Source organism: Pituophis catenifer, unplaced genomic scaffold, assembly GCF_029215685.1.
Source record: "Pituophis catenifer annectens isolate HBS135680 unplaced genomic scaffold, rPitCat1.0.hap2 SCAF_6, whole genome shotgun sequence".
Classification (NCBI taxonomy): domain Eukaryota; kingdom Metazoa; phylum Chordata; class Lepidosauria; order Squamata; family Colubridae; genus Pituophis; species Pituophis catenifer.
The window spans coordinates 72,584,866-72,603,576 of NW_027256886.1; positions in this window are offsets into that span (position 1 = coordinate 72,584,866).

An 18,711-nucleotide genomic window follows, 5' to 3' on the forward strand; every position below is an offset into this window, starting at 1 on the left:
TTTACAACCTTAAACTTTATCTCCAAGTTTAAATTAAAGGAATAATGTTCAAAGGGCTCTAATAAGGCAAATAAATTCATTACTGCTGCTTCATAACCACACTGCTTTCACAGGGAATTACTGATAACAAAGCATGAAAGTTCTTTTTCTTTTTAAAGAAGCAAAATAGTTACGGTGAAATACCAGCTGCATTGTCATTTCACCAGACAATGAACTACGATCCTAATTATCTTTATGTCAATCAAAGCAGCAAATACAAATCTGTTTCAACTGAACTGGAACACACGCCATTCAACACGTGTGCGTACAATCAAGGATATCTCAACAATAAACAACCAGAGATAAGATGCACTTATTCTAAAGCAGTAATAAAAAAAGGTGTTCCAAGATGTTTTTTACATCACCCATTTCCTAGTTATCAGTTGTATATCAGCTATGTGACACAATGTGGAATTTAGTGGCTTTCCTCCTGCAACACACCAAACCTACTAAAACTTCTATTTGTTTTGATGTGCATAATAACTTGCTTAAAGTTATCACATTGAGCTAATCCTGCCCCACTTTCTCAAGTATATCATGATCCCTTGGCCTAAGAGAATATTGAAATCTCACTATATAATATATGTGGGTATATGCATAATTTTGTACTTATTTATTTTGTCTTGTTTATGTAGTGTATATTGGAGGTAATGACCCTTTGAGAGCGGTGTAGGAAGTTAGCACCCACCCCTTTCCTGGAAGAATGAAATATTTTAGAAAATATTAAAAAGACAGAATATTATATTTTCCTGGATGAGAAATGGAGAAACATGTTTTAAAGACAAAGCAGCTTCCTGCCTCCCCACCCCCCAGCCGATAAGAAAAGGTCCCCAGCTCACAAGTATAAAGTGGGTGATAAAGTCTATTTGTCTACCAAATACTTACAGACTACCCAGAAGTCCAAAAAGCTGGGGCCTAAGTATGTGGGACCATTTCGTGTGATTAGATTGATTAATCCAGTAACAGTTGAATTGGAATTGCCAAAAACCTTGAGACGAATACATCCTGTATTTCATGTTAGTTTATTGAAACCTGAACACTCATCTCCTTTAAGGGCTGATCAAAGCACCCCTCCAGTTCCCATTCTCATAGAGGGGGAGCAACATTTTGAAGTTAAAGAAATTTTGGACTCGAGAAAACACCATGGTAAAGTCCAATATCTCATTGCCTGGAAACATTTCCCTTTATCGCAGGCTGAATGGATGAATAAACGAGATGTCCGAGCTCCCAAGAAAGTACAGCAATTCTATACCAAATACCCAGATAAACCATAATTATTGTATATATTCTGTTTCTCTCTCTTTTCTTTCCTTTTACTTAGGAATAACATCTCTTCTGCAAGGGGGGCCGAATGTCAGCTTTTGCCTGCTTCAGCTGCCATAAGAAACGGGGGAGGGATTAGTTATAGGACGAAGGGTGGGGAGATGCAAGATTTGTTTTTTTCCTTGTAGGATGTGTCTTCATGAGAAACGAAAGTGATTCTTCAAAGGGGACGGCTGACCAACTGCCCTACATTCCTGATGAATGACGCTGCCAGACGTGATGCCACCTGACCTTTGGAAGACCTTTGGATTGGCTGATGATATATGGACAAGGGGGGGGGATGCTTAGTAGATGCATTTCGCGCGTTTTGCTCACTTCCAGCTTTAACTGGGTTGCTAATCATTTCATATTCAGTAAAAGTACCAAATTCTTCAAAATGCTTGAGTTTGGGTTTTTCTTTCCTGGATACTGAAGGAAGCATACCTGACACTGTGTTTCATTATTAAAATTATCCACTGTGGATTTATTTATTCTTTAATTTGGTTGCTCTTTTTGAAACCTCAAACAAATGAATCAAATCTTTCATTGTGCTGTTGGAAGACATTTGATTGGTGATTGCTTGGATGGCCCTGAAGAAAGAAAATTTTCCGCCACTTCCCTCATCTGCTACAACTTTGATAAAGACGGAGAAAGATATTTGCCTGTACCTTATATGTTAAAACTGCTGTTAATGTAAGCGTGATATTAGATACTATTAAGAACAGAATACATCCAGTGGAGAATTGTGAGAAGTCTCTTGACAGCTTTAATTTAATGAAAAGCAGTAAGATTATTCGTAGTCACGTAGTTAGCGTTTCTGTCTTGTCAGTTCAATGTCTGTATGGCTGAAATTCTAGAGCAAGTAAAAAGACTAAAATGTTTTTTTTCCCTGTGTAGGAAGTTAGCACCCACTCCTCTCCTAGGAAGATGAGATATTTTAGGAAATATTAAAAGGGAAGAATATTTCCCCTAAAAGGGAGACAGAAACTCAGCTTTCCCACCTTTGTCAATGGGCCATTAAGGCCTGGGCCAGTCTAATCTACATAACAAAGATCTACCTCCTTCAAGCAGAGCCATAATAGGAATCCCAAAGCCCTTTCATTACATCATCATCCAGCAAGAGTCAACCAAGCTTAGGACTCAGGACAGCCTACAGAGTTGCCCCTGCATGACCCCCATGGGAGTCTGACAACCAATCAGAATACAAGCTCAAATTCAAAAGCCCAGAGAGGGCATAAAACCCAGCATACCTTCCCTTTTTTCCTTCTTCACCCAACATCATCATGGCATGTGATCCTGTCCACCATTAAAACCATCTTTCCAAGCAGCCACCATCTTTCCAGTGGCTTTTTTCCCCACTTGGAACTGAACCCAGAAGGATATTTCTTCCTACCCCTGGAAGCACCAATATCTAAAGTAGCTGTTCTGTCAGAAATTGTTCAGATAGATTTTGAAAAAATCTCATCCTATTTTAGCCTTCCTTTTTCATAAAACTGAAAACTTCCACTGTTTATATGATACTCCTCCTGTTGTGGTCTAAAGGACAAGCCCAATCCACTGGAATTATTTGTTTGTTTGTTTATTAAATCTGTTCGCCACCCCTCTTGTGGCTAATGTGACTTGGAGCCGCTTACGTCATAATAAAATAAACATTCAATGATTATAAATTTTAAAATGGATTAAAATTATAAAAAGTTAAAACAAGCTAAAAAACAATGATTGAATAATAACTCTGAAATTGTTCTTTTTCAGATTATGCTTACAGACTTTATTAATAATTATATGTGTGTGTGTATCTTAAAATATATTTTTATATATTACATTTGTAATATATACATTTGTTAATATTTTTAACAAATTATAAATTTTCTTAGTGGTTTCTCCTTCTCTTTTTTTTTTTTTTTTTTTGCTTTAATTTATATACCGTCCTTCTCCGGAGACTCAGGGCGGCTTACAATGCGTTAAGCAATAGCCTTCATACTTTTGTATATTTATACAAAGTCAGCTTATTGGCCCCACAATCTGGGTCCTCATTTTACCTACCTTTGAAAGGATGGAAGGCTGAGTCAACCTTGAGCCTGGTGAGATTTGAACTTGCAGTAATTGCAAGCAGCAGATGTTAATAGTGCTTTAGTCCACTGTGCTACCAAGGCTCTTCTCCACCCTACCTCAAAGATTTTTTTCCTTTTAATCAGTCTTTCTTCAAGACATAAAATACAGTATTCCAGTAGATTAACCAATAGAGAGAAAAGTCCTTCCCCTATATTGTCCAAATCAATATCAAAAAACCAAAACAAGGTATTTATTAAACTATACAGAGGATGCTGTATATGCTTGCAGTAGCATAATTATTGCAGATTTTGAAGTCCTATAATGGCTTCAGTGACCTGTATGTTTTAAGTGGACTTTAAATATTCATACATTTTTATTAAATTTTTAAAAAGAAGATTAAAAACTAATACAATCTAATATAAAGTAAGGAAGAAAAGAGAAAACAAAGCAAAGAGAAAGTTAAAAAGTGCAAGAAAAGAAAGAAATACTAAGATGAAAAACACTAAGATGTACTTCACAGCAATTATAAGTACAATTAAATTGTAACATTTTACAAAGATGGATACATCTTAATATTTGTGTTTTAATCTGATCATCAAAGCCTTAAATCACAAGTTCATTCTCCCGCTCCCCATTTTTAGCAAAAGAATCCATAAGAGCTTTCCAGGCATCATTATGTGTAGATAGTATCTTTTCTCTAATCAAAGAAGTGAAAAGGTTAATTTATTCTTTTCAGCAATATCTGAGATTTCACCAGCCATTCCTCCATTGAGGGTAGCATTGAATCTTTCCATCTTTTTAAGTGGCCTTTAAATATCTTTAAGGCACAGTATACTCTTCCCCAGTGAGGGGTAGGGATGGGTTTAAGGAGAGAAGACGTTAAAACACTTTCATCTCCAAAAGTTTGGATTAAAGGCTGCCATAGACAGTGGGTACTTGAAGAAAATTAAGCTATGGATTCAGAGTTATGGACTCTACCCCTACCAATAAAGTCTAGAATAATCTGGGAAAATAGGAACCAGAAGGCAATTTTTGTTCATTATTATGGTTCACTGCACAACCAGATGTGTAGTTTGGTTTTGGCATTTTTACCCAACTATCAAGTCTTTTGCAAGGATCTGGAATAGGCAGATGTTGTTGTTTGACGTTGTTAAAAGTATTGCACAGGATGTAAACTGTTTGAAGTAAAGCTGCCTTTTGCCATTGACTGATGGTGTTTTTGTCAATGCCAATAGAGTTCAAGTGGTGCTTCAGTTTTTGGGGGATTACACCCAAGATGCCTATTATCACTTTTATTTATTTATTTAAGTTTATTTACTAATGTGGGTGAGTTACTTTCATTTCTATTCAATGCTATATACTCAGTTTTGGTTGATTCTCTGCTCCAGCTTTTTGGCTCTTTCTTTGTTTGCTCAAACTGTTTATGGATTATTATTAATTTCAAAGGCAGATCTCACTGTCAAGCATACCATGTACTTCCAAGCACAATTCAAGATGCTGATCTTAACCGTAATGTTCTACATGACTTGGCACTGAAGTATTTGCAGAATCGTCTCTTCCAACCAGTTTTGACTGCCCAACTTGTATAATCTGGGAGGCACGCTAATGGTACACCACTTTTAGGAAGAGAACAGTATCGTTTAGTAGTTGTTGCTACACCTGTGCATTGGAATACCTTCAACCAGAAATCTGATCAGCTTCTATATTGTGGGAAGCCCCCACCCCCACCCCAGAAGAATGAAATATTTTGGGAAATATTAAAAAAGGCAGAATATTATATTTCCCTAAAGGAGAAATGGAAAAACATATTTTTAGAACCAGGAAGTGGCCCCTAAGTCTTTCTTAACAGTCCACAACAGACTTAAGAGACAAAGCGCTTATTGAAAGAGGAAGACAACTATCTAGATAGCTCTATTTATAAGCAAAACAAATGCTGCAGGCAGAAATCCATTCAAGACAGGATATTTCGAAACTCCAACTAACAAAGGCAGAATGGTAGCATTAGAAACCAGCCCCTTACCCAAAATCCAACACAGGATGAAAGTCATTAGCCACAATAGGAACACAAGCCCCTTCATTGCACCACCCCCAGAACAGATCAAACTTCAAAGTCACAGAAACTTATAAAGATCCATCCACTCATTCAACCAGTTGTTCAGCTGACCCAGGACTATCTTTGTTGGTTCTGTTTAATAAACCAACTTTCCGATCAGCCTCCATATTGTTTCCAGTGTTTTTCTCCCAGCTTGGAACTGAATCAGATGGATTTTCCTTCCAACAAACCAATGACTGAGCTCCAGCTATGAGTCAAGGCATCTCTTCCTAAAACAAGCATGCACACAAACTCTCTTTCTCTCTCTCTTTCTCTCCCCCTCCCCCCTCCCCCTCCCCCTCCCCTCCCCCCCCTCTCTCTCTTATTTTTCCAAACAGGAAATCACGATTGATGAAATGAAATCTTTGTGGGATGTCTCATCAGAAGAATTCAACAGCATATGAATTTGCTTAAAATAGTATAGAGAAATAAAAATAAGGAGCCTTCTTGAAATATAAATGAACTTCAGAATTCATCCTAATCGTATAATTACATAATCATTGCTACAACTTACCTTAAACGCTCTTTGATTTCTAGACCATCTGTCTGTTTCCTTTTTCATTTGCATCAAAGTACGAGATAATTTCAAATTCCCCAGACTAGGGGCTCTGATTTACTACAATTTTAAACTGAATTGGATATGTGTTCATGAAATGAGATCAGAATGAAAGCGTCCATAAAAACATAAGCAATATATACATAACAACATTCTATACTCTGTCTTTCTTACAATAATATCTTTATTATTAAAAACAAGGATTTAAATAATATTGCCAAAAGTACATAAAGCAAAAGGAGTACATCTTTACTATGATATACTGTAGGAAGTTAGCACCCACCCCTTTCCTAGAAGAATGAAATATTTTAGGAAATATTAAAAAGGCAGAATATTATGTTTCCCTGGATGAGAAATGGAGAAGTATGTTTTAAAGACGGAGCAGCTCCCACCTTCTTGCCCTCCCCCACCCTTTGTCAATTCCCTCCCATCTGTGTCAATGGACCATCATCTGCAACACAATAGGACCCATCTAGCAACAGAAACTCACCACATGGCACCTGGGAAGATTACATCAGCCAGCAAGGCTAGCTAAGACCCCCACCCCGTGGGAGTCTGACAACCAATCAGGATACTCTTTCTGGGCCCCAGGAAGTTCAAAGCCAGGGAGAGCATAAAAACCTGGGGACTTGCTGTATCTTCTCTCCCTTTTTCTGTTCAGGAACTCAAACCATGTGATCCTGTCCACTATTAAACCATCTTTCCAAGCAGTCTCCATATTTCCAGTGTCTTTTTCCCCACTTGGAGCTGAACCCAGAAGGATAATTCTTCTAACAATACCATGGCACCAGACTTACCATTTTGTATGTCGCATCAGGGAGAAGACCCATCATTATTATCCATACATAACTTGGGGGCAAAATAAAATGTGTCAGTTCAAAATGTAAGATTTTGAACGAAGTCTTTCTTTGCAATAATTTTATTGAAGATTGAAGACCACGGAGACATCTTCGGACAGCATTGGCTCTTTGGCTTTGCAACGGAGATGAGCACCGCCCCCTAGAGTCAGGAACGCCTAGCACTTATATGCGAGGGGAATCTTTACCTTAATAGTAATTATAACCCTATTGATCGTCAGGGTTAACCTGGCTGATGTGATTAGCTAGACAAGTATCCTCTTGAGGGATTCTTGGTGCTCTCTGAGCTTGCTTGTTTTCTTGCAGATATTTCATTACTCTAACTAGCTACTCTAGGAAGGGTAGCAAGTTGTTGTTTTCAACCTTCCTGGGATCCTGATCAGCAGAGACCACAATGGCAAACTAGAAACAGAAGTCTACAGAAAACCACCCACACTAATCAGGTGCTCCACTACCAAAGCAACAATCTAACCTCCCACAGGAGAAGCTGTGTAAGGACTTTACTTAAATGAGTCCAAACATACAACACATTCCAACAAAATGGATACCCACACAACTTTATCAAAAAGGTCCTGACCACTCAACCCAATACAGCACAACCCACACAAACCCTAAAAAGAATTACACTGCCATACATCAAGAATATCTCAGAAACCACCAACAGACTACTACAACCACAAAGAATCAGTGTAGCACACAATCCAACTGTTGTTGTTGTTGTTAGTTCCAAAATCATGTCCGACCCATCACGACCCCATGGACAACGTTCCTCCAGGCCTTCCTGACCTCTACCATTCTATGGAGTCCATTTAAGCTCACGCCGACTGCTTCAGTGACTCCATCCAGCCACCTCATTCTCTCTTGTCCCCTTCTTATATAAAAAAAATATATGCCCCTGGGGGGGACATATTGCATCCACCCCCCGTGCCCCATTTTGGGCCTAGTAGGCCTCCCTGCACTTACCTGAAAGTCAAAACGGGGCGTGTGGAGACTTCTGAAAGGGGCGGGGAGGGGAGGGGCCAGCCAGTAATTTAACAACCGGTTCGGCCGGAGTGGTGAGAACTGGCTGAATCCCACCACTGCTTGTGTGCCAGTGGTTTCTGCAATGTTTTCCATTCCACATGATCATCATCACAAGCAGGGATAAATATGAAGAGAAGAGCTGGGGAGAGGGAGAGAGGGAGGAGAGAAGGAAGAGGGGAGAGGGGATTTTTCTAATCAATAGAAAAAAGAGAAGTCAAACAGCAAATCTAATAATTGTAACAGAGGATGGTCAAAAATCTATTGTAAGCCAAACTGGAAAGCTGACAATTTGACCAATCCTGTAAAGGTTTTTCTGATATCTGAATCAGGTTCCTCTAGCAGATGCCATTTCTTAGCTGCCTGGAATGCTTCCCATTTAATTAGCCATTTCCCAAGACAAAGCATCACACCTAAAATAGGCAATTTAACTGTGGGAAGCTGCCAAAAACACGAAACTATAAAGGAGGAGAGAAGAGTTTGAGCCTAAAATGCCTAAAACTATCCCTGAGATAGTGAAATATAAACGTGGAAACTCCTTCTACATTTCTCTGCACAGGCCTATACTTAAAAATATTTAGGGAGCTGCAATTCTTCCTGACTTGCAGATAATCATATGACTGCAGACACATTAGCCATGGGATGATGGACTATGCTGACAGTCCACTGAGAACATTGAATTGTCACTATTGTTAAAAATGGCATCTTCAGGCTTAGGTGCCTGTCAGCCAGAACTCCACTACAAAGATTGAATGCATAAAGCAGGCAATAGCCCAGCTTCTTTCCAAGAGATTTAGAAGATTTTGGAGAATTGCATAAATAGAACATCCAGGGTGGTCTGACTTTGTGCAAACCATTTGGTGCATTATGCATGTAATTTCTTCCCTGGAACCTGGGATGGTATCTTCTCAGGGACAGTGTTCAGATGTGACACCATGGATGTCTCTGCAGAGGAGATGAAGGAAGCAAATGATGACTCATCCATTATGACATCATCATGCAAACGCCATGATGGGTGTTACTTGAGGCCATCACATCATCAGAGTTGGTTATGGAGCATGTGCCCTAGTCTTTGAACAATATACCTTTTTGTAATGTTATATTTCTTTTTTTGTTTTAAATGATCGTGCAATCTAATTTCTTTTGCTTTGTGTGCAGTGCTCATGGTATGATTTCTTTTCTTGTTTTCTTGTTGACTTGCACAATTAACTCCAATTCAGAACTAGAAGAAAAGTTCTTTAAATAAGCAGACTATTGGGTGCCAAAGACCAGGTCCACATGTGAAAGTTCAATTAAACTGATTTATTGCTAAAAGCCTAATGCACAAAAATAGTCTCAACGAATGGTCAGCATTGTTTAGAGTTAGATGAGTGTCAATGTCTCTCAAGAGGGGCAGGTTGGATTTAGTTCTTTTGTGGCTATGTAGGGATTCCAGGCTGATCCCCTTTTTAACTCCATGTTGTGGCTCCGTTGCCTGAGCCTGGGCTATCGACAGATGCAGACTCTGAGAGTGAGGGAGAGGAGTTGGCAAGGCCTCCCTCTCCAGGACCCTCCTCTCTGGCAATGCCTCCGGAGGACACCGAAGGCCAAACGATAGGCTCAGAGCCAAGCACGTCCCCGCAGCCACAGGTGGACAGAGACGAAGAAGATAAGTGCTGGCTGGACCCGCAACAGAGGCACAGGCAGAAGTGTGCACAGCAGAGGGGAAGGCATGTCAGAGATTAGCTGAGTCACTGGAACACACCCCACAGGGTATAAATGTGGGTGTGGTGGCCGGTTCAGTTTGTGACAAGCAAAAACTGGAAATACTCCATGATCTCTGTGTTACTGGACTTTGCCTGCTTTATCGGACTGCATTTGGATTAATCCTTGCATTGTTGACACTCTGCCTGTTTTATCGGAATGCTTGCACTCTAATCTTTGTTTTGTGTGAGTAAAGTCTGAATTGGCAGCTAGCCACTGGGTTGCTGCCAGCTTTATCTTCAAAGAGTTTTGTCGTGCGGCTTATTAACTCCGGGCCGTCTGTGGGGGTGCGTGAGTGGTACAGGGACAGAACACTCCAGCCCCAAGTTCTGTCATATCTTATCCTATTCAGAAATTTGTATACCATAACTATTCCATAAATCTTTTTATAACAGGATCAGAGAGGTCCTCAGAATATTATTTTCACCAGGCGGGGCTGTCTTGGACTGTTGCCAGTGAATCTGGAAACCATTCTTGAGATGGCAGAATTATCATAGCAATAGCACTTAGATTTATATACTGCTTCACAGGGCTTTACAGCCCTCTCTAAGCGGTTTACAGAGTCAGCATATTTCCCCCAACAATCTGGGTCCTCATTTTACCGACCTCGGAAGGATGGAAGGCTGAGTCAACCGTGAGCCTGGTGAGATTCGAACTGCCGAATTGCAGGCAGCTGGCCGTCAGCAGACGTAGCCTGCAGTACTGCATTCTAACCACTGCGCCACCAGAGCTCATCGTACTATGGTGGTATGTAAAAGTGACCTTGGGAGACAAGAGCACAACACCTGCAGTTTAGGCAAGAGTCTAATGAAAGGCAGTTCTGTCTGCAGGTGGGTGAAAAGCATGGGAAGCATTTCAGAAGAGATCTTCCCTAGTTTTATGGAGACTAAAAAGAGAAGAGGGAGAAATATGTTTAGTCTGGCAAGACTCTGTTTAATGTAACCTTACAATAAAGATGGTGTTAATGTTCCTGGTTATGTTTCTTGCCTGGACTACCTAGAAGGGTAACATATACCAATATAGTGGAGCTGCATTTCAAGCAGAATAACCCTCTCTTTGGGTTTTACCTAAAAATTCCGATTTTTAGCTCTTTATAGCTGGGCTAAACTACAAATCTAGTACATGTTGCGTATTTGTCTTGCATTATATAAACACAGCATATTTAATTTTAAACAGGAAGTTAGAACTTGTTCAGAAAAGTGTAAACTTTTAAAAGTAACATATATAACAGCCAACAGAATAAGCTAGAATGAGTTGGGAAACCAGAATCTTTCTGGGTTTTTTTGAAAACCTTAAATCCATTCCCCATCCCCATCCCACCCCTATGTTTGCCAAACATCAGGCTCAGTTGTAGATTCTTTTCTTTTGAAAACTCAGTTTCACATTCAGTTAGGTCCAGGGATGAAATCCAAAAATTTTTCCTACCGGTTCACGCTTGGTGGGCGTGGCAGGGAAAGGATATTGCAAAATCTCCATTCCCACCCTACTCCAAGGGGAAGGATACTACAAAATCTCCATTCCCTCCTCTCCTGGGGAAAGGATATTGCAAAATCTCCATTTCCCACCCCACTCTGGGGCCAGCCAGAGGTGGTATTTGCCGGCTCTCCGAACTACTCAAAATTTCCGCTACCGGTTCTCCAGAACCTGTCAGAACCTGCTGGATTTCACCCCTGGTTATAATATATGTTACTATACATAATAATATGTAGAGACCCAAGAGTTTGATTCTGATATTCAACTCGGGGTTTTTTTTTTGCAGACAATAAAAAAGTCTCATGTGCACTGAAGAGCTACATGATCAGAGGTGGACTTCACATACTGTAGCAACCAGTTCGCCCAGCACCAGAAATGTGAGTGCCATCCGCGCATGCATGCGACATCACAAAACATGGCAATTTGCTTGCACACACCATTCACACATGCGTGCAGCGTCAAAAACATAGTGATATAGGATGGGATTGCACCCAGGTGGGGGCTGAGCCTACCCACAGGTTTGCACTACCAGTTTACCTGAACTGGTCCAAACCGGCTGAATACCACCTCTATATCTGATGCCAAACACAGAAGGCAGCTTTCTTTGACACCGATAAGACAAGAATATCTTCCACCACACTTGAAGCCAACAAGCTAGATGTATGGGCTGTAGGACAGGTCATCTGGCATGTAGTTCTTTCATCCAGCCATTTTCTGCAATGTCAATGGAGATTCTCAATCATCCAGGTCATGGTTGTCCCAAAGGTGCTTTTTTTCAAAAGGCAACTGGACTTTCTTGGTTTTTTTTCTTTGAAAATGTTTAGTTTCTCATCAAAGAAACTTCTTCAGTTCTTCCGCATTTTCCACAATCTTCTTCCGGAGGTTATCACCTTACTTTCTTCAGTAGCAGGATTGACCCTGTGAAGGATTGGACTGAGATTACCATACTCAGGACTTCTAGTGGAACAATAGAATCATGGAATAATTAATTTTTCGCAAGGGATACTGGAAGTTCTAGAGGAAGAGGCTTCATTTGGGCCCTGGAATCTCTTCTACCTCGGAAGGTCTTGGTTTTAAAGCTCCACTCTTAGCCAATTTTTAAATATATTTTTGTTCCAGATGAATTTCATGAGTGTGAAAAATGAGTCCCCTCACACTGACAGCAACCCTAAAAGTTTTCTCCGGGCTATCTCAAAAGCTCTCCCTGTTAGAATTTCAAAAAAGGTAAGAGAATATTCATTATCCCTTCTATATAACACTGTTCATAATTTCAGAATTGAGGTTCCAGAGGTACTGTATATAATTTCCATCTTGTCTGAGCATTTCTGTAACTTCACTGAGACCTTTTGTCCCAATCTGGCTCCAATGAATAATATATATCTATGGTTTAGAGAAGGTGGAGGGAGGGGGGCTCTTCTCTTCTGATTCCAGCTCTTCTGTTTCTACTAATATCATTCTGTCTTTTGCCTCTGGAGGCAGTTGCCAAAAAGTCATTTAAAACATGTCCCCTAAAAAGCACTGTGAACTAATAAAGCAAGTGCAACCTTGCAGAGTAGGGATATTTTGCATTCCTATAAAATGACAATCCTTCTCTGCTTCTTCAGTTGGAAAATTAAGCTGAGAACTACAAGCCCAGGAATGGGGAAATTTAAATATTTATGCAACAGTGTAAGAAGCAACTGTCTTAAATATTGCTGCAATATTGGGAAGAGAAGGAAACAATAGTGAAAAGAAGAACAAAGCTTTAACCAAAGTAAAAAAAAAAAGGAAGTTTGGGAGGAGGAGGAGGAGGAGGAATTATATACAGTATATTACAAAGGGAAGAAAGGAGAGAATGTAAATTATTTATATTGCCTTGGGCATTTTTTGAAAAAAGGAAGACTAGCCTTTTCCAATTGTAACAGGAAATTTGAGGCACTTTTATTAGCACCATCCAAGTCCTCAAAATAGAATAACTCAAGTTTAATCTGAACAGATGTGGTGAGCTTCATTCCCCCATCCTCTGAAAGTTATGCCTATAACTTATTTTAAAATCAAATTAACTTTTATTATTACAGCCAAAGGCCAGAAAAATAAAATTCTTAACCATGGCAAGTGAGGCTTCCAAGAGGAGAAAATGGTTGACTAATGCATCTGTGAAGAGCAGGAACAATGCTGAATGAAGAACCATAACCAAACAATGAGTTCAGACTGGCAGGGCTTCTCTGAATAAGGAGAAACTGAAGAGATTGTGCATAGGTGCTTTGGAAGGCACCTCCCTGCAAGGAAACTAGGGAACTCTGCAGGTAACTTGAAAGTAAAACTGCCAAAAGCCAAGGAAGAGAGATGGTGCTCATATCCTCAGGGACCTGTAATGGACACCTAAACTCCACTTTCTAAACCACATTTGCATTATAAGTATGTAAACATTACAGAGATCTTCGGAGCAGCAAAACAATTAGACTGCTTGGTAAGTGTTCCTACAATCTATAGGGGCATGAATGGAAATGGAAATAAATAAGCACAAGAATTTTAAAATAATCTACAGTAAAGAAGAGAAAACTTGCTAAGAGTTTGGACTATGAAAATTTTAAATGGACAAAGAGTTTGGCTGAATCCAGATTTTGCTTATTTTAAAATATTTCCAAACTAATTAAACACATTGATTAAATAAATAAATAAATGAATGAATGAATGAATAAATGAATAAATAAATAAATAAATAAATAAATAAATAAATAAATAAATAAATAGCACATGTCTTCATGGGAAAGAGGACTTGGGCCTTCCAAGTGAAATAATGGGAAATGTTTCTAAACAAAAAAGTCAAATGCACTTGTTAAAGAGTATAGATTGCAGTATGTGTCAAATGAGATTAATGAGTTAAGAACATAGAGAAAGGGAAAAGAGGAGGAAAAAAAAGACAGGCTATCTTTTGGCTATTGCTTTCATTTGTTGGAAATGTTTCAAGAGATACACCTATGCATTCTATCAAGAAGATGACATTAAATTATACAGCAAGACTTCAATTTCAACTTAATTCTGTCCAAACAAACATCTATTAGAAGATTGGTTATAAGAAAAAAATACAAAATAGATTTGTTTGATCAAGTGAAAATGCAGGTGATCCTTGACTTACAACAGTAATGGAGCACAGATTTCTATCCTCTGTCATGATGGTTGTAAGTAGAGGCACCCACACAAATGACCTCATTTTATGAGGTCATTAACCAAATGTAGTGGTCATTAAGCAAATGCTGTTGTCATTAAGTGAACTCATTCTCTGCAAACATCATAAATTGCAGTCATGTGACTATGAGACACTGCAAACAGTCATAAATGTGGATTGGTTATCAAACAAGCATGCAAAATGCAATTGCATGACCACAAAATAAGTGACAGCCTTAGAACTTAGAATCCAGGTTGTAACAGAGGTGGGTTTCAGCAGGTTCTGACCAGTTCTGGAGAACTGGTAGCGGAAATTTTGAGTAGTTTGGAGAACTGGTAGTAAAAATTCTGACTGGCCCCACTCCCATCTATTCTCTGCCTCCCATGTCTCAGCTGATTGGGAGGAAATGGGGATTTTGCAGTATTGTTCTGTCCCCAACCACACGCACACACACCAACAGACGTTCAAGAGTTAAAGACCAAACCAGCCAGCAAAATCCTTTTCCTTATGATAACGGAACTTGGCAACAACCTAGTGGCTGCCTGCCAAGAGTTTATTATTTACGAAGAGGAGAGATAACTTCTCCCCACTCCTGGTACGTCAAAAGAAACAGCTCAATAATTACAGAGTCAATCAAGTCCAGAGATAATCCAGCAAAGTCTATAGCCAAAAGTCCGGCAATGCAGGATGGCGTGGAAGCTTTCAGCTTTGTTCGTCACAAGGTTTGACTGGCCACAACGCTCCCTTTTATATCCTGTGGGGTGTGGTCCAGTGACTCAGCCTAATCTTGGGCACGCCTTTTCTTCTGTTGCACGCGCTTATCTCTGCGATGCTGGCGTGGATCCAGTCAAGACTCATTACCCTCATCACTGTCCATCTGTGGCTGCGTGGACGTGCTTGGCCCCGGCCCTATCTCTTGCCCTTCGGTGGACACCGAAGGCATTGCCAGAGAGGAGGGTCCTGGAGAGGGAGGCCTTGCCAACTCCACTCCTTCACTCTCGGAGTCCTCTCCTGCCAATGTCACAGGCTCAGATAACGGAGCCACAAGTATCCTTCCCCTGGAGTGAGGTGGGAATGGAGATTTTACAGTATCCTTCCCCTGCCACCCCCACCAAGCCACCCCCATCAAGCTATGCCATGCCCACCAAGCCACACCCACAGAACTGGTAGTAAAAATTTTTGAAACCCACCACTGGGTTGTACATATCTTTTGGGAGGTTCATTTTAAGTTCAAACAGTTGCCAAGCAACCAGTCATAAGTCAAGGACTACCTGTAGTACACAGTTTTATAAAAGATTGAAAACCCTTGATAGACTTTTTTCTGAAAATGGTTAAAATGACATGAGTGATTTTTGGTTTTGCTAATTAAAAGGGGTTGAATATGGGAAGAGGGAAACATGAAATTTGAAAGTGAAGATGAGGGGAAATAAGATTGTAGCTGCTCTAAAAATAGCAAGCCATTTCTTTTTTCGAATATCGGTTTCTTTTTTTCTTTCCTGCACTCTTTTCTTATCTTTTCTCTTTATTTTCCATTTTTTCATGTTGTTTTTATTCACGTAGAAAATCTTTAACATAATGCATATGTATAAAGCCTGATAAACAATCATATAAAACAAGAAATCACATGTTAGAGAATACCCCAATACGACCAGGCGTAAGCACATCAATTTTCATGGACACTCTAAAAACCACTCCAAGACTGACAAGATAAAAGTTAAATTGGAATCGGCTAATAGTCAAATGGCCATTCACAAAAGTGTCCTACGTATATGTTATCTTGTTTCTATGTATTTATTTAGCATGAATGCTTTTATGCTGCTCCAATCATTTTGACTCTAATGGCTCTAATCTCATGGCAGACTCTACATGCTATCACACACAATTTTGCAATATTATATGGGATGGAGTCATTTCGGTCTGATAGCAATAGGGAATCGGAAAATTGCTCGGACTAACCTGGAAATTGCAACAGAAAAGATGTGATATGCTTTGTGAAATAATCTCTATCAAAGGTACAGCATTTTCTTTCGTTCCTAGTCCACAAGGGCAGGTACAGTACATTCACTATATAGAATATTTTAGAACCTTATTTCTCTAGGTTTGAGGAGTAGAAGAGAGGTAAAATAGTTGCAGTCCCTATCCTGGGGGAGATGTAAACCATTTTCTACCTTCCTTTCCTTGTGAGCCTAGTACTTATTGATGAGCTATCATCCTGATTTGCATCCTTAGTGAGGTTGCTTTGGCCTGCTCATAACTCAAGAAAACTATTGCAAAAAAAGGGGGGGGGAGAAAAAATACAGAAATATGGATCAAAAATGACTACAGAATGCATGTGACCAACCTGTTGGGAAGAATTTATTCTTCAACCAGTTGTTGGCAATCACCGGACCAAACTTTTGATTTTAATACCCTCTGAAGTTCAACCTTTAGTCTTGAGGCTGCATTTGAGTAATTGTGGAACTGCTTTACTAAATATAGTTTGCGACAAATCAAATAATTTGTCATTGGGGATTTATTTGAAAGACAGCAGTCCTGCATGCAGTGGTTAAAATAGAGAGCACTGATCAGTGGTGAAATCCAAATGTTTTTACTACCGGTTCTGTGGGCGTGGCTTGGTGGGCATGGCAGGGGAAGGATACTGCAAAATCCCCATTCCCTCCCCACTCCTGGGGGAAGGATATTGCAAAATCTCCATTCCCACCTCACTCTGGGGCCAACCAGGGGTGGTATTTGCCAGTTCTCCGAACTACTCAAAATTTCCGCTGCCGGTTCTCCAGAACCTGCTGGATTTCACCCATGGTACTAGTCCTCTCCAAAGAATCGTGTGTGTTGCCATTACAAATTGAGAACACTGGCATTTGTGAAAGGTGATGTGATATATTGTACCTTGTAGTTTAAGAAGCAAGTTGTCGTCTCCTAGCTGGCAGGTATGATTTTATCTTCTGGTCTGATTAAAACCAGCTCTGATCTATTATAGGCACATAAAATGTGAAAAACTTTATTGCACTCAATGAACTTTATTTATTTTTTTTAAACTCCAGGGCTCACTTCAGCAAAAAATCATGTTCACATAATGAGTACATATGTGCTTTGGAAGGCAAGGAAACTCTAGGAACTCTGCAGATAACTTGAAAGTAAAAGTGCCAAAAACCAAGGAAGAGAAATGGTGCTCATAGCCTCAGCGGACAACAGTGCTTATAGCCTCAGGGACCTGTAATGGACACTGAGTCTCACCTAAACTCCACTTTCTAACCACATTTGCATTATAAGTATGTAAAAGTTACAGAGATCTTCAGAGCAGCAAAGCAATTAGACCGCTCGGTAAATGTTCCTACAATCTTTAGGGGCACAAATAAAGGAAAATGGAAATAAATACACCCAAGGATTTAAAAATAATCAACAGTAAAGAAAAAGAAAAAAGAAAACTTGCTAAGAGTTTGGACTATGAAAATTTAAAATGGATAAAGAGTTTGGCTGAATCTGGATTTTGTTTATTTTAAAGTACTTTCAAACTAATTAAACACATTAAATAAATAAACAGTCCTGCAAGCAGAGGTTAAAATACAGAGTATTGGTCCTCTACAAAGAATTGTGTGTGTTGCCATCACATATTGAAAGCACTGGCGTTTGTGAAAGGTGATATGATATATTGCACCTGATAGTTTAAGAAGCAAGTTGAGTTTGTCCTCTCCTAGCTGGAAGATATGATTTTATCTTCTGGTCTGATTAAAATCAGCTCTGATCTATCATAGGCACATAAAATGTGAAAAGCTTTGTGCATTCAATGAACTTTAGTTTTTAAAAAAAAAAAAAAAACTCCAGGGCTCACTTCAGTAAAAAAAATCATGTTTACACAATGAGTATGGATCCGCATACCCACACTGGACAGAGTACCACAGTTTGTAAGTGAATCCATCAAATTTCTTATCCTATGTTTCAGATATACTTTAGTAGCTACTCATGTTTAGATGTCCTTTTGAATGGATGCTTATGCCAGTGGACCATATATTAACATAGGCATGTTTGGCAGATGTTGCTTTACATAATCCACTTTGATTGGGAAATTTCAACTGTGTATAATCTCCAGTTTGGTTTGCATTTAGCACCCAAGATCAGAAGAAGCACATCACTATTCATTTAGCTAGCAAAAAATCAGTGTTTGTTTATAATTTAACAAACCTCAGTTTTAATTTAAACCTCAGCAAACATAAAAAAACTAGAATACTAAAAAACGAGACAAAGGTAGGCAAAAAACAGAGATGTGAATATTAAGCAAGAATTTACTTTGTTTATATATCTATGATGAAACTTTTCAGAGTATTGGAAAATAATACATAATAACAGAGTTGGAAGATACTTGGAGGTCTTCTAGTCCAACTGCTGCTCAAGCAGGAAGCTCTATATCATTCCCAATAAATGGCTGTCCAAT